The sequence below is a fragment of the Perna viridis genome, chromosome 1 (genome assembly GCF_037379345.1).
Source record: "Perna viridis isolate PV_CMFRI_1.1 ecotype Kerala chromosome 1, ASM3737934v1, whole genome shotgun sequence".
In the NCBI taxonomy this organism is placed as follows: Eukaryota; Metazoa; Mollusca; class Bivalvia; order Mytilida; family Mytilidae; genus Perna; species Perna viridis.
Window position 1 is genome coordinate 49,320,872 of NC_142445.1, and position 14,997 is coordinate 49,335,868.

Consider the following 14,997-nt stretch of genomic DNA (forward strand, 5'->3'; position numbering starts at 1 on the left):
TCAGATAACTGTATAAAGTGTTTAAAAGCAGTTTAATGTATAGATGCTGACAATAGAACATAAAATTTTAATTACTTTTTTTTTTAAATGTTTTAACTTGTACCTCACAAAATGCAAGTTTTATACATGTAATTTGGTAAACATATCCATTTCAAAACACTTATAAATCTCACAACCTTACATAAAATTCTATTATAAACAGATTATAAATGGTGCCATGTAGCTAATATTCTCTTGTCTGAACCAGCTGATTTTAATGGGTCACAAAATAGACCTATTTCAGGACAAAACTTTATTAGCACATTTTCTTATCACAACTCATACGTTATGCCAGATCTTGCCGAAACTACGCAAACTTTTTGTATCGTGCTAGAACTCTAACAAATAGGCTTCTGGAACAGGGTTATGTTGCTACAAGATTGAAGTCATCACTACAGAAGTTTTATGGTCGTCATCATGAACTTGTGGATCGTTACTGTGTATCCATCAGCACCATATAAACTGATTTATTCAACGGGTCATAGTTTTCCTTTCCTCGTTTGTCTACCCCGGACTTGACTTTTTATGAGCAACTTGGCGGGTGTTTCTAGAAAAGCAGAGGATGCTTACCCTACCAGTGCACCTGGTCCATGCTCCTAGTTTTTAGTGGAGTCCGAGTTGCTCATATACTTTTGTTACTTTGTATGTATGATTTTAGTTACTTTATGTTTTTATTTTTCAGAGAAAAACAACAGCAAGGTTCACATGTTGTGATAAGTATATTCCCACTCATTCCAAATAGATATAAAAACAAGTTCCCCAAACAGCAGCCAAAATCATTCAAAACATAAGAACCATCTGTATAAAACAAAATTTCTGATAAATTTAATTTATATTTAATATATGCACTGGGAGCCATGATAATTGGGACAAAATTCAGTCAGATCTATGGACCAGCAGGTGGACAAGGTGATTCCAATATACTACCCACTCATTGAGTGAGGGCATACTTTATATCCAGGGGTAATCACTGGTGTGATAGAAATACTGTTACATACAGTCATTATAGGAATAAGTGCTTAAAATGATTATAATTGTGACATCTATCTTTTATGACTCATTTGTAATGAATTATAAATATACTGTAGTCCAACTATGGCCCTAATTTTGAAATGATTATTAACAAATGAGATATTTGAAAAACATTTAGAAATGCTTTTGGTATTTTGTGTCAAACCAATAAAAATAATTTCATATGCAGGTATCTATAAACCACCATAATAAACTAAAAATAAGAAACTTTAGCCCATTTTTTCCAACTTGCTAACAATATGTCTAATTAGAAACAGTTCCACAGCATGGTAATTCATAAGTCATCAATTCAAAATTTGAGAAGGCAACCAAGTGTCAATTAGGTGTCCATTTCAACAAATTTGAAATACATATAATTATGACAAATAGATATATCTTTCTGAAATGAAACAGATTTCCTTTTCACAGTGATGGGCAAGATAAAATTGATAAGATTTATCTCAACAAATATCATATCAAATAGCTCATGTAAATAGTCACCCATTTGTGAGCACAACTTGGTTATATTTCAGAACTTGAAATTTAAGACATAAATTGGTATTGATTGGCTGTGACAGAGCACATTTTAGAAATTTGAAATAGTTGATATTTTACCATATAATTACCCATAAGTTACATCATATTTAATAGTGAATGCAGATGTTACCAAAACATCAGACATTTTTTGCAGGATATTTCTGTGCAAATATATTGAACTTTTTTCATATTAGAAACCATATACAGTTTACGTGTCCTCTATAGAAAACATTATACTTGGAATATCATAACAGTAATTATAGAACTTTTCTATTTCTACAATAAACATGCAATATATGGCCTACAACAATGAAAAAAAACTACTGGTAATAATTGAGCGGGAATCAACAAAAATGAAACTCACAGAGGTTGGCAGTAGAACAACTCCCAATGGAGCAAACTCACAGAGGTCGACGGTAGGAGAGCAACTACAACTGGAGCAAACTCACAGAGTTCGACAGTAGAAGAGCAACTCCAACTGGAGCAAACTCATAGAGGTTAGCAGTAGAACAACTCCCATTGCAGCAAACTTGCAGAGGTCGAGAGTAGAAGAGCAACTCCAATTGGAGCAAACTCACAGAGGTTAGCAGTAGAACAACTCCCATTGCAGCAAACTTGCAGAGGTCGAGAGTAGAAGAGCAACTCCAATTGGAGCAAACTCACAGAGGTTAGCAGTAGAACAACTCCCATTGCAGCAAACTTGCAGAGGTCGAGAGTAGAAGAGCAACTCCAATTGGAGCAAACTCACAGAGGTTAGCAGTAGAACAACTCCCATTGCAGCAAACTTGCAGAGGTCGAGAGTAGAAGAGCAACTCCAATTGGAGCAAACTCACAGAGGTTAGCAGTAGAACAACTCCAATTGCAGCAAACTTGCAGAGGTCGAGAGTAGAAGAGCAACTCCAATTGAAGCAAACTCACAGAGGTTAGCAGTAGAACAACTCCCAAGGGAGAAAATTTGCAGAGGCTGACAGTGGAAGAGCAACTCCAGTTGGAGCAAACTCACAGAGGTTAGCAGTAGAACAACTCCCATTAGAGCAAACTTGCAGAGGTCGACAATAGGAGTGCATTCCAAATAGAGCAACTTACAGTGGTCAACAAGAGAACAACTCCCACAGGAACATACTTACAGTGGTCAACAAGAGAACAACTCCCACAGGAACATACTTACAGTGGTCAACAAGAGAACAACTCCCATAGGAACATACTTACAGTGGTCAACATTCAAACAACTCCCAATGGAGGAAACTTACAGTGGTTGACAGTAGGAGAGCAACTCAAACTGTAGCAACTAACAGTGGCCAATAGTAGAAAAACTCCCATTAGAGGATAGCGGTTAACAGAGAAAAGAATTTAAATAAGGTAAAACTCACAATGGGGTATTTGAAGGACCATTTAGAGAATATCAGTTTTTGATAAGACAAGCAGCTACTATTCCTGTTTGTACTTTATACTGGATACACAAACACTAGAAGCAATCATTAAAAAATGCAAATATCTAGTGTCATGAAACAAGGATCCCATTTCAAAGCCACTGGTGAATTCTTTAAAACTGATATTAAAAATTTATAGAAATAACAAAATAAAACTGAAAATGATACAATCTCTAAGATAGAACAGATAAATTTGTAAGAAAAAGATTTTTCAATTAAATTTGAAATTTTCATTGATATAATCATGTTACTTGTACACAAAATATAATCAAATTGACAAGTTTAAAACTTATCTGTAAATCTTAAATATTGTGCATCATTTTATTTCATTGATATTAAAATCTCCCATCAGTATAACAATCAGTCAATGGTGGAAAAATACAAATTATTGCAGCTGATTTTTTTCTATAATGCATTTAATTTCATTTAAATGCATTAACATCAGATTTCATTTATAAGATTTATGGCCTCTACCATTACTCAATTATAGACACTCATAATTTACTTGATATACAAGATTCAATTTCTTCATTATGCAACAGTTGTGAAACACATCACCAGTCAGCATGCGACCTTGTACCAATCTGTGCCCATACATTTCCAGTAATATGGAACTATATAGAAATATTATACCATAGTACACCTTTCCATTTAGAAATATTTCTTGATATAACACATAAAATGTTACACACAGAAACAGTAAGTTTCTTCATTCAGTGACTTGTTTGGTATTTTCAGATGAATCATTTTAAGAATCATACAAATTGTGTAATGTGTGATACATCCCAAAAAAGGTTACAAATTTTTATTGTTTAATTAAGTTACTTTATAGGTCTTTTTGATGAAATGTATAATCATTCATTCCAATCTGTCTGCTCTTAGGAGATACTTCACATTGAAAATCCAGTAATTTCTATTGCATTTTGGTATTATCTCCCTTAATTTTGAATTCTATAGCACATTCTATGTAATTTAAATAGGGTAATACATGAACAGCCACATGTCCATTTCTGTTTACTATAAAATTTTAAACAAAATATCAAAGATAAAAATATGTAGGCTTTCCAACTATGAATCACATATTGCATGATTCTTAGCTGGTGTACTACTTAACATTGCCAACCTGCACATTTGAAAGTTTCAGGTCTGACTGCAAAAAAATTGGCGAAACATTTGCTTCAACAGCAAAATGAAATTGTTTCAATATTTTTTTTTTCTAAAGACTGTTTTTCTTTTTTTTAAGTCTATCAAAAACTACAAACATTAAATAATTCTGATATCTGTAAGCCATACGTCCTAGTTCAAGTTCAAGTACACCAGAACCCAGCACATGGCTGAAGAAATAAATTGTTACATCAGAAAAACTTCCAGATCTTAATAGTCAAAGGACAGGTTTGTCTATGTACAATTGCATAATCACAGACAGGAAACGCCCACTTCAGATTCTAGTATTGAAATTTCTCAAATATTGACTGAATTTTGTATTACAGAGGGTAAATATAATATGTCTGTTTGTGTTCCCAAACCCAACATAAGTGTCATTTGTCTACCCTTGGCTATTTAACTACTGTATATTGAAACTTAACAGGACAATCTTGAAAAAAATCACACAAGCAAAAAGTTGCTAATTTTAAACTATCCTTCTCTTTGTAAACATAATAGGTGACAATAGAGTTTTAATTCCTAATCCAAACTGTTAAATACCTCTCATATAAACCAAATTGTTGCTAAAAGGTTTCTTTTCATGTCAGACTTAACAATGTAGTGTTTTTAGCAGTTAGTGCTGTGTGTTTGTAAGATGTAGGAGCGTGCCTGCTTGTGAGGCCACCGGGTGTAGTCGTGTGGCTGTCACCTGGCCCACCTGTTTGTTACACCAATATAAATCATCCTTGTAGTTACCTAAGAACATGAATACACAGGTTCTACTGGCTCCAGCAAAAATCCAAGGACCCTAATTATACTGGAACATCTGCTCCAGGTCTATGTGTTAGTCAACCATTATAATAACATTGAGACGTATCCTTAAGGAAAAAAAATAGAAAAGATAAAATCTTACTTTATGTAAAAGTATTAATATTCATATTTCATGATCAAAACAATTTATTCTAATGACCAGTTTAATAGTTTTATTCACCTCAAGTTAAAAAAAACTCCTGGCCATGAGCAATTTAACACTATGTTGAAACCTCAATTTCCGTTAAGTATAATTTTTTGCACAACTGAACACATAAATTGTAACCTCAATCAGTGTGTGTAAGGATTACTAAGTACACCTTCACACCTTGATCAATCAGCTACTTTGATGTTTACCTTTTATCAATTAATTATTTTTCCAAATAATTGTGGCAAAAAATATTCATTCAGAACTCTTTGAAATTCAATTTGTTTGAAAAAATCAACAGAGACTGCTTAAATGTGGCTTAGAATGTGTTGGTCTGGATAGTAATAATTAAAATTTATTGGAACAAACATGAAGTCTTACTGAAGGCTAATGCCACCAGCCGTGGCAAGTGTTAAAAGTTGATACTGACAAGTTTTATGGAGGAATCCTCTATCTTGTGTGTAGTTGACTTTTTCAACTCTTCAAATTTCATGACAATTAAACCCTGACCTAAAAATAGTCAGATAATTGGTGAAAAGGTCTGAAAATAGTCAGATAATTGGTGAAATGGTGAAAAGGTCGGAAAATAGTCAGATAATTGATGAAAAGGTCTGAAAATAGTCAGATAATTGGTGAAAAGGTCGGAAAATAGTCAGATAATTGGTGAAAAGGTCTGAAAATAGTCAGATAATTGATGAAAAGGTCTGAAAATAGTCAGATAATTGGTGAAAAGGTCGGAAAATAGTCAGATAATTGGTGAAAAGGTCTGAAAATAGTCAGATAATTGATGAAAAGGTCTGTTGCTTTCAAAAGATGTAAGATTCACAGTAGCTGTTGATAAACCATCCTAAAGACAAAAACTCCAAAATATGAAAAAAAAAAACAAAAAAAAAACAGTTGCTTCATATTACACCTTATTAGCAATAAATTTAAGAAATGACAGAAAAACATCTACAAAATCAGTTATTCATTTGCACCAACCTGAAGATAAAATATAAGTCAAACTTATTTAATCTAAAAGGCAGCATATATTGGCTATATATCAAAACTGTTTGCATGAACTGTGCAAAGCATGCAAATATTAAATGTTGGAAAATGATTAAAATAGCATTCACCTGGATTCGTGCCCTAAGCATAAAGCTTCTTTCCATCCCTCAAACTTTTCAATGACCTACTATTTATTTCATCTTAATCGGAAATAGTGTCTGCAAAACAGTATACCTTCACATTTCAAATGTAAATCAAGCACTTGCAAATTTTCATTTTTATTTCTTTTTTATTCAAATGGAGGTTAAGTTTGAACATCAGCCCACAGGTATTGTGAGGATTTCTACCGACAACTAAATTGATAAATGTACCAACTGAGCTGAATATGAAAGAGATACCTGAATTAAAAGTACTTTCTTCCACAAATTACAGCCATAAAGTTGGATTGACAATACTTGATATGTACATAAACTGTCTACTAAACATAGACTTTAGGAAGCTCACTATTGTTGTACTCTTTTTGATCCACAACATCATAGTAACAGATGCAGCTGCCAGCTGACTCCAAATTTTTGTACATTTTTTATGGCTCGATGCTTAAAATCAACATCTATAAAAATGTATTGTAACATTTATCTCTACCTATAACAGGTCAAAATGGTCTATGAAAAAAATTGTTTCTGTCTGAAAAATCTGTGTAAAATGTCACACAATAACTTGTGCTGCTCCAGTTTTTTTTAAATAATGATTGGTTGAGGGTTAATGTGTAACAGTACAAGTTATAATGCACTTTATATTGGGATTGAGCCAAAGAAGGTTGAATCATAATAGTAGCTGAATTGTCCAGGGACTCACAGTTTGCATGTAAACCAGCAACAAAAAGTTAATTTACTAGCACTGAGTGAGAAAACCTAATTTCTCAACACCAGACAATTCAATTTTGAACTAATAATTTTAGACTGAAATTCAGCAATTGTTCTTCATGAAGAGCATATCAATTTATATTAAGTACAAAAAAAATGTTTGCAATATTTACCCTTACAAATATCAAACTAACCATTTACATATAATTATTGGTCAAGTTCTGCACTATTTCAGTGGAAATTCTAAGGGGTTAGCACCCCTCTATTTTATTGGAAAATTTGGTGTTGTCATGTGTAAAATTGGAGAAAAAAAAAATGAAAAAAAATTCCTAAATCCAGGCTAGCACCCCTCCTTTTCAAACTGTCTGGACACCCTGCTTCTGCATCCATTCAAAAATCATTGCTCAACCAGTTAAGAGAGGAAATGATAACTTCTAACAAATGGAGATATCTTGTTAACAATATCAAGCAATGCCCAGATGACATCATCCATAGTTAGAGAAATCTGATATTCTGAGACTTAAAACAATATATAAAAGTTACATTACATGTGTGACCTTGACATTTTGACCTTTCATAACACCTGGAGTTTGATTCCTTCCCATTTCTGGCAGATCAATTGAAATAATTCTAGTTATATAATATGGACACCCAAGTTTGCCAAGTAATTCTGGCTCATACTCCAAAAAATCCCATGCATGTGTGACTCCTGATTTTGTGGCAAGAATAATATTCTCTCCAGATATTTTTTCCCAACTTGTCAGACAGTACAGTCTGTTCTAGTGCCAATACTTAGGTATTTGCAAGTTCTTTCTACCTTCATTCCTTAATGCTAAGAATTTCCAAGTTAAACATGATGATTTGACTAAATTTGACATGATTGACAAGTCTGGCCAAGGTCAAAATCAAGTATGCTTTGAAGTTAGTAACAATTTGGCCATTCCCTATCAAGTTGCATCCACTGATAGACCCACACTGTTAGATAACCCAGGTTCAACAATGCAACAGAGGTCAGGTCATGGTGAACCCTTATTTTATACATAGTTGGCATAATTTTCACACTAATTAGTGATGGTATAATCTTTAACCATGAATATAATATTCATTTTACCAGAATAAATTACATTTGTACAGCATAACATCAAATCATCAAGTATACATACCTACCAAAAACAGTTAAGTGATTTCCCAGAGGAAATATGGACATATTTTTTTCAGGACTATGAAAGTTTTCTTAGTGACTACAGAACAGAGCAAGTAATGGAGTTCAAATGGAATATAATTAGATCCAAACTTCAAAATATGGTGATTTCAAACTGCCTGGAGTTAATTTTCCTTTCAAGAATACCATTTTCTAAGTTGTTTCTACAAATTCCATCAAATATGTGTTAAATCAAAATAAATATTTGTTTGGTCAATATTGACAGTTAATTTACATACAACTGTTAATAAGTAATTACAGCACCTCTGTGCTAATCCCTTTGATGTGGTGTTTAAGAATTAAATGGGTTTGAAATGAAAGGAAACAATTACTCAACATTTGATGTGGTTTTTTTTCTTACCGAATTATCTACAATATCAAATTAAAACAAATATTATTAGTGGTTTAATTGACATATATTTCATTAATTATTAATTGACCAATAAAATGTACTTTCATGGCTACTTCAAAATTTTGTAATATCATTTAACACTACTTGATAAGTCAAATTATATTATTTAATACATAGTAAGGTCAGTCAGGTGTAGATTAAGTTACTCTAAAATATGAAATGAAATAGGATTTCAATATAAAGCCCTTATTGCATCAGAACACACTACTGTTTGGAGACATTGCTTAGATTATTAAATGCATTTTGAGTTAACACATGATTATAGAAAACTTCCAATAACTATAAAACTTTTAATAAAAAGGACATCAAGAGCATCCCTCTCAACGAAAAACCTGGATGTTCCTTATATTACACAAATCATGGCAAAATATTGCTTACAAAAGAGAACTTTCAATTGCATATCTGCTTATAGTAATATGTATCAATCCCACATCAGAAAAAAAAGTTTCTGAGACGAACCATCATAAGTGGGCAGATAAAATACTACATACATCTATGGCAGTGAGAGGAATCTAGCTCAAGAATGTATTCCATGTAAAGTATGTTATTTATTGGCAATAATTGAATTATGTACATGTCATAAATTTGTTGAGTTCTTAAGGACACTTCAAGGTGAAACTTTGCATTATTCATACTAAATTATAACACTACAATCTAATCTACAAGATGTTTCATCAATCCCTTGCATTGGGCATTAAATAATAGCTCTTTTTTACTATCAGTAGGCAAAAAGATTAAAAAAATAATTCACTGATTGAAAGATAATAATTCAGACATTACATTTATGCATACAGTGACCAAATTATGGCTACTTTCAATTAAGAGTATTCTTATTATGCAAAACGTGGTTGCACATGTAGTGAACCCCCTCCCACTTGTTGTATATGAAGGAAAATGAGTCCTACGAAACAGGAAGTTGATATCAGACAGCAACCACAATTGTTTACTACTAATTCCCTATTTATATAAAGCTACATGCCACATTTGAAGTCAATCCAACCATGAGTAGCCAAGTTAATGTAAAGAAATTTTCTTTACTATTTCTCATAGTGAAAAATGGCAATGTCCTCTGAAACAGAAGTTGATATCAGACAGCCACAAAAATCACTTACCCCAATTCCACTTATGCCCTATCTGTATAATGGCACATACCAAATTTAAAATCAATGCATTCATTTGGAGTTATAATTGATGCCACTAAAGTCAGATGGATGGAAGGACAGAATAACAAATGGACAGACAGAGCCTCACAAGTTGGGGTATCATATAAATTGTTTAAATTCTTATGTTTTAAGGTACTTTTTTTACATTCCCACAAAATATCTGCAACCCTTTACACAAAATATCTTAAGTACAAAATTAGTGGTAAGTGACATCATAATATATCAGAGTATTTAGATGTCATAACTAATTTTACACTTCAGATTTTATTGAGAAATCAGCTACTGTTATCTGGAATATACAGTCTGAAATGTTTTGATGTGACCAAATTCCAAATAAGTATCACAACCCTTACACTCTTAAGATGTCTCATCATATAATACGAAATGAATACCAGTAGAAATTGCAATTAAAAAAAAAACACATCTTACTAAATAACACACAAAAAGGTATATAAAACAACAAACTATTAAGTAGTACTCCGGCTAAGAATCATGCAAAATGCGATTCATGGGTGAAAAGCCTACATATTTTTATTTTTGATATTTTGTTTAAAATGCTTTAGTAAACAGAAATTAACATGTTGCTTTTCATATAACTCGTGCTCATAGGAGATAAAAATTGTATAGAATGCACTGCAGAATTCGAAAGTAAGGGAGATACCTCTGTAAATGACACTCAAATACAATGGAATCTACTGGATTTTCAATGTTGATTATCTCCTAAGAGCAGGAAGATTTGAATGAATAATTACATATTTCATAATATAGACCCATAAAACAACTTAATTACAAAAACAAAAATATGTAGCCTTTTTTGGGGTGTATCACAGTTTTCAGATTTTGCATGATTCTTACAAAGACAGCTATTTAAAATCATGCATTACTTGATTATATGATTAAAGGTCCCTATTTACAAAATAAACAACACATAAAATGTAATAAATGAACACATATATACAGAATAAAAACACATTCAATAAGACCAAACATAGCAATGTACCATTCTTCTGATGACAAACTGAATTATCTACTTATAATAAATTGGATAAGTCTTTAAGGACATTTAAACATGAAAGGTAAAAACTTGCATCTAAATTAATCTGTTTATTAACTACAAAGTAACTAATTAATTTACATTGTACAGAGGTTTTTTGCCCTTTGCTTCAAAAATAAGGAACATAAAAGAAACAATACATTAGACAAATTTGATTAATTGATCTAGAATAATATTCTCTCTGAACTTGCATCATACAAATGTGGACTAAGGGAAATAATTATTGTAACTTAATTGATTGGGTAAGTTAATTACTACAACCCTTGGCAGTGACAGGACATGACCACTGTGACCTGACATGACTAACTGCTAACACAGCAGGAATGACCACATGTTTGACCTTTGACACCACAGGGTCAGGTTAACAGTGTAATAAAGATTATTACAGGATTATCTGGAATCAAAGGATACAGCTGGAGTTTTAATCTGATAGATCATAATAATTAAAATGTTTTGGCTAAATAAAAAATAAAATCAGTAAAATTTTTGTTTGTTTGTTGGGGTTTAACGCCCGAGCAGCAATATTTCAGCTATATTCAGGCGATGAACATGAAGTGGATGAAAAAATGAACATGAAATGATGATGAAATGAAAAATGGGATGGGACACAAGGATAATGGGGTTGAGAAATTTTGATTGCCACTGGAGAGGTGGGTAGGGTCGGGCAATTTTGCCTCCTGTGGCGGAACCCTATGGTTTCTACTTCGGGAGAATACCACAGTAGGGTTCTTTAACATGCGAGGAACATGGCATCTTTCCCAACATGGTGCAACACTATGGTTTGCGGTCAGGTTTTCCATATTATAGCCTGATAACCCCAGCATGTAACATGCAAGGGGTACCCCATTCCACAACCTGGGCAAAACCCAGTTGCTCTGTGGGCAGAGCGCCCTAGCCCCTAGCTAGATTTCTGAGCACTATTTAGTCGCCTTTTACGACAAGCTTAGCGCTGCTGCAGGCCTATTTTTTTTACACCCGGACCTGCACAGGGCGTAAAAATTTTGAGCATGGAGATAAAAATCAAACTAAAAATTAGGATAATACTGGCAACAGCTTTTCATAAAATATTACATTTATGAAAGAGTGAAATATGCATTAACATGAGAGTAAGAAAATACAAATATCCAATTTTCATGCATTATTCGTTTAATGTATGATGAGACAGGAACATGTTATTCTTAATATTCCTCAAACCATTAAATCCTGATTGATTTTCTCAACTTGTTTACAAGCTAGGCGATTGATTGGTGATCAGAAGATCTAAGGTCTAAAACTTTTATGAAAATGAACAGAGACAAGTGAAACATCAGACTGGGTAATAAATCGCAGCTGTTCTTTATCTTTTGTAAAGGACCATCATAAAAATGTGACAAAAAGACATTAGAAATTCTGGAATGTCAAAATCATATTATGTCGCCTTGCAGTGGTGTATTAGGCTGTATTGATTATGCGAAGATTCATAATTATCCTGTCCACGTGCCACTGGAAATTAAAAGCCTTATAAAGTCACGCTTCCACAAAAAGATAAATATGCGGGTTGAACTCGTACCCTTTCCCTGCATTGCTCCAAGCAAGTTATTTGAGTCTGCATGAATAATTGCATTGAGTCACAAGTGACAATAAATGAAAAATCGTTTGAAACCCTTAATAAGTTGTGCAATTATTGATATGAAACGGATTGGAAAAATTTTCATCTGAAACCCTATACAAAGTCCATCTTGTAACTTAAACAACTGTCATTATTATAAAAATGCAAAAGTTGAAAAGTTGACATTTCATCTTAATCTTGATTGAATATGAAACCATTTGAGAGAGACTTTATAATTATGTCATATAAATAATCAATAGATCTGCATTGTCATGCACCTGAAGGGCATTGTTATTAAGTGCTTCAAGCGCTTATCATATTTCAATACAAAAAAAAGATATTAAAATGATTTTGAAATTAGCATTCTCAATAACAATGCTATAGAACAGTGACTTTAGTGTTGCCTCCGAGAGAGCTTTCAACATCCTGCAAAGTTTCATACACTTACATTTGGAAATTAATAAGAAATAAGAATCCATGGTGTGTTGCACAAAAGGGCTCTCGTACACAGCATTAAGGTGAAAGACCTAACAGATTTTCTATAATGCGACATAGAGAATTTGATTGATAAAAAAACAATTGTAAACTTCCTCATTGCTTCATGTTCACTCTATGTATCCAGAATGTATAATTGGTAAAAAATAACACTAGTCAAGTAATATTTGTATTTACCAATAATCCTTCAAACAAGGAAGATATAACTAATTGTGAATTAAGTAGCACTCCAGCTAAGAATCACGCAAAATGTGATATATGGTTGGAAAGCCTACATATTTTTATTTTTGATATTTTGTTTAAAATGCTTTAGTAAACAGAAATTAACATTTGGTTTTTCATATAACCGATGCTCATAGGAGATAAAAAATATATAGAATGCACTGTAGATTTCAAAATTAAGGGAGATAACTCTGTAGATGACACTCAAATACAATAGAATCTATTGGATTTTCAATGTTGATTACCTCCTAAGAGCAGAGAGATCTGAATGAATAATTACACACTGCATAATTTACACCCATAAAACAACTTAATTACAAAAATAAAAATATGTATGCTTTTTTGGGATGTATCACATTTTTCAGATTTGCATGATTCTTACAAAGACAGCTACTTAAAATACTAAACATCTTGTGATGAAAAAAAGTAAATCAAAATATTCAAAAATCATATGAAGCCAAAAAGGAAGTTGTCATAATCTGTACTGATTACATGACAGACTACATGCTGACTTCCATCCTGTCGTAACTCTACAGCAAAATAAGCCAAATATTTCATAAACAAATTTCTTCCTTTTTCAGACTAGCTCAGTACAAAAATTAAAACTGAGTAGCTGTATGGCCTTACTAACCCTGTACATTTAGTACAAGTTAAAATTTAAAGATCACTCAGGAGACTGTCTACCTAATATGAAAGAAATTCTACTTCAAGAGAAAAAAATGTGTGGTGACAAAACCTTAGTATTTGTAATGATTTGAATTAATATCAAACAATTTCTTTTTAAATAAAGTAAAAACCATGACAAATAAGGTAAAGTGGTAAATTTCATCAAGGGTTACTTGTGGCATATGGCTAAGAGCAATTGAGATATTGCTTATTCACATCATGTCTCCAGATTTCTTATTCAGAGATAAGTAAGGGTGACAGTTTGCAACCACAAGAAGGAATACACTAATAACAGTTTTGGCAGCTGTGTATTAGTGTGACAGCTGCATGGTGATAATAAATAAATCCCTATATAGGTATTAACTAGCTGTAGGGTGAACAATTAGTCAAAATGTTACCCAACTCCAGACAATTTAATTCATCAACTCTAATAGAGTGACTATACTATAATTCTGCTGGATTTAAAAGCTTCTTCAACAATTGATACTGGTTTTGAACACATTTAATGATTTTCTATGGCCACTCTTGTACTAACTTTGAAAAGATGACTTTTTAAACCTTATGTCCAATTTCCTGTTTAAACAATCTTTACAAAACTTCAATGTTAAGTTTGACTAGATATCCATTTATTTAAATTCATTGATAATTTCTCAGTACCACCTAGCCAAAAAAAATCTTTGACCTTTCTATTCAAATGGTGCATGAATATACAGATTTGAATTCTCCTGAGAAGTATGACCAATATCTATAACATACCAATGTCAAGGACAAATCAACAAAAGTTCACTATTCAGATCTAAAATATCTTTAAAAGAAAATTAATTAAGTCATGAATCTGCAATAAATATATAGAAGAATGGGAAAATATGAGGTCTGCATAAGGAACTTTGTATCTTCTTTCAATGGCTTTACACAACTTAATTTCATGGTAAATAAGGTAGTCATGTATAGTTTTAGTTCATATGAGGAGTAATACTGAAAGATGAACTTACTGAGTTTTGCTCATGAACTGTGTTCTCATAAATTCAATATTCTAAATGAAATTTGGAATGACAAAGTCAATCCATAACAAAAACTTCATCAACTACTAGGTCATAGCAAATGTGCAATAAATTTAAGTTTTAATAGTCTTGAGTAAAGACACAGACAGAAAGCTAAGATAAAATAAACAGTTTTTTCAAGTCTACAAGTAAAAAACAATGTATTGCCAGTCATAAGTATCTCCTTC

The 14,997-nt window shown here is 32.3% G+C and overlaps 1 long non-coding RNA gene across 21 annotated transcripts in view; it reads right to left on the reverse strand.

The window, feature by feature from the left end:
• The window catches only part of LOC148629152 (uncharacterized), a 129,893-nt gene that overhangs the window by 70,843 nt on the left and 44,053 nt on the right, over positions 1-14,997 (reverse strand). For 5 of the 21 annotated variants that reach the window (XR_015915179.1, XR_015915190.1, XR_015915177.1 and 2 more), the window contains exon 3: positions 4,917-5,038. The exons of the other annotated variants lie outside the window; for them this stretch is intronic. This is a non-coding gene — a long non-coding RNA (uncharacterized LOC148629152). The remainder of the gene's footprint in view (positions 1-4,916; positions 5,039-14,997) is intronic. 21 annotated transcript variants of the gene reach the window in all.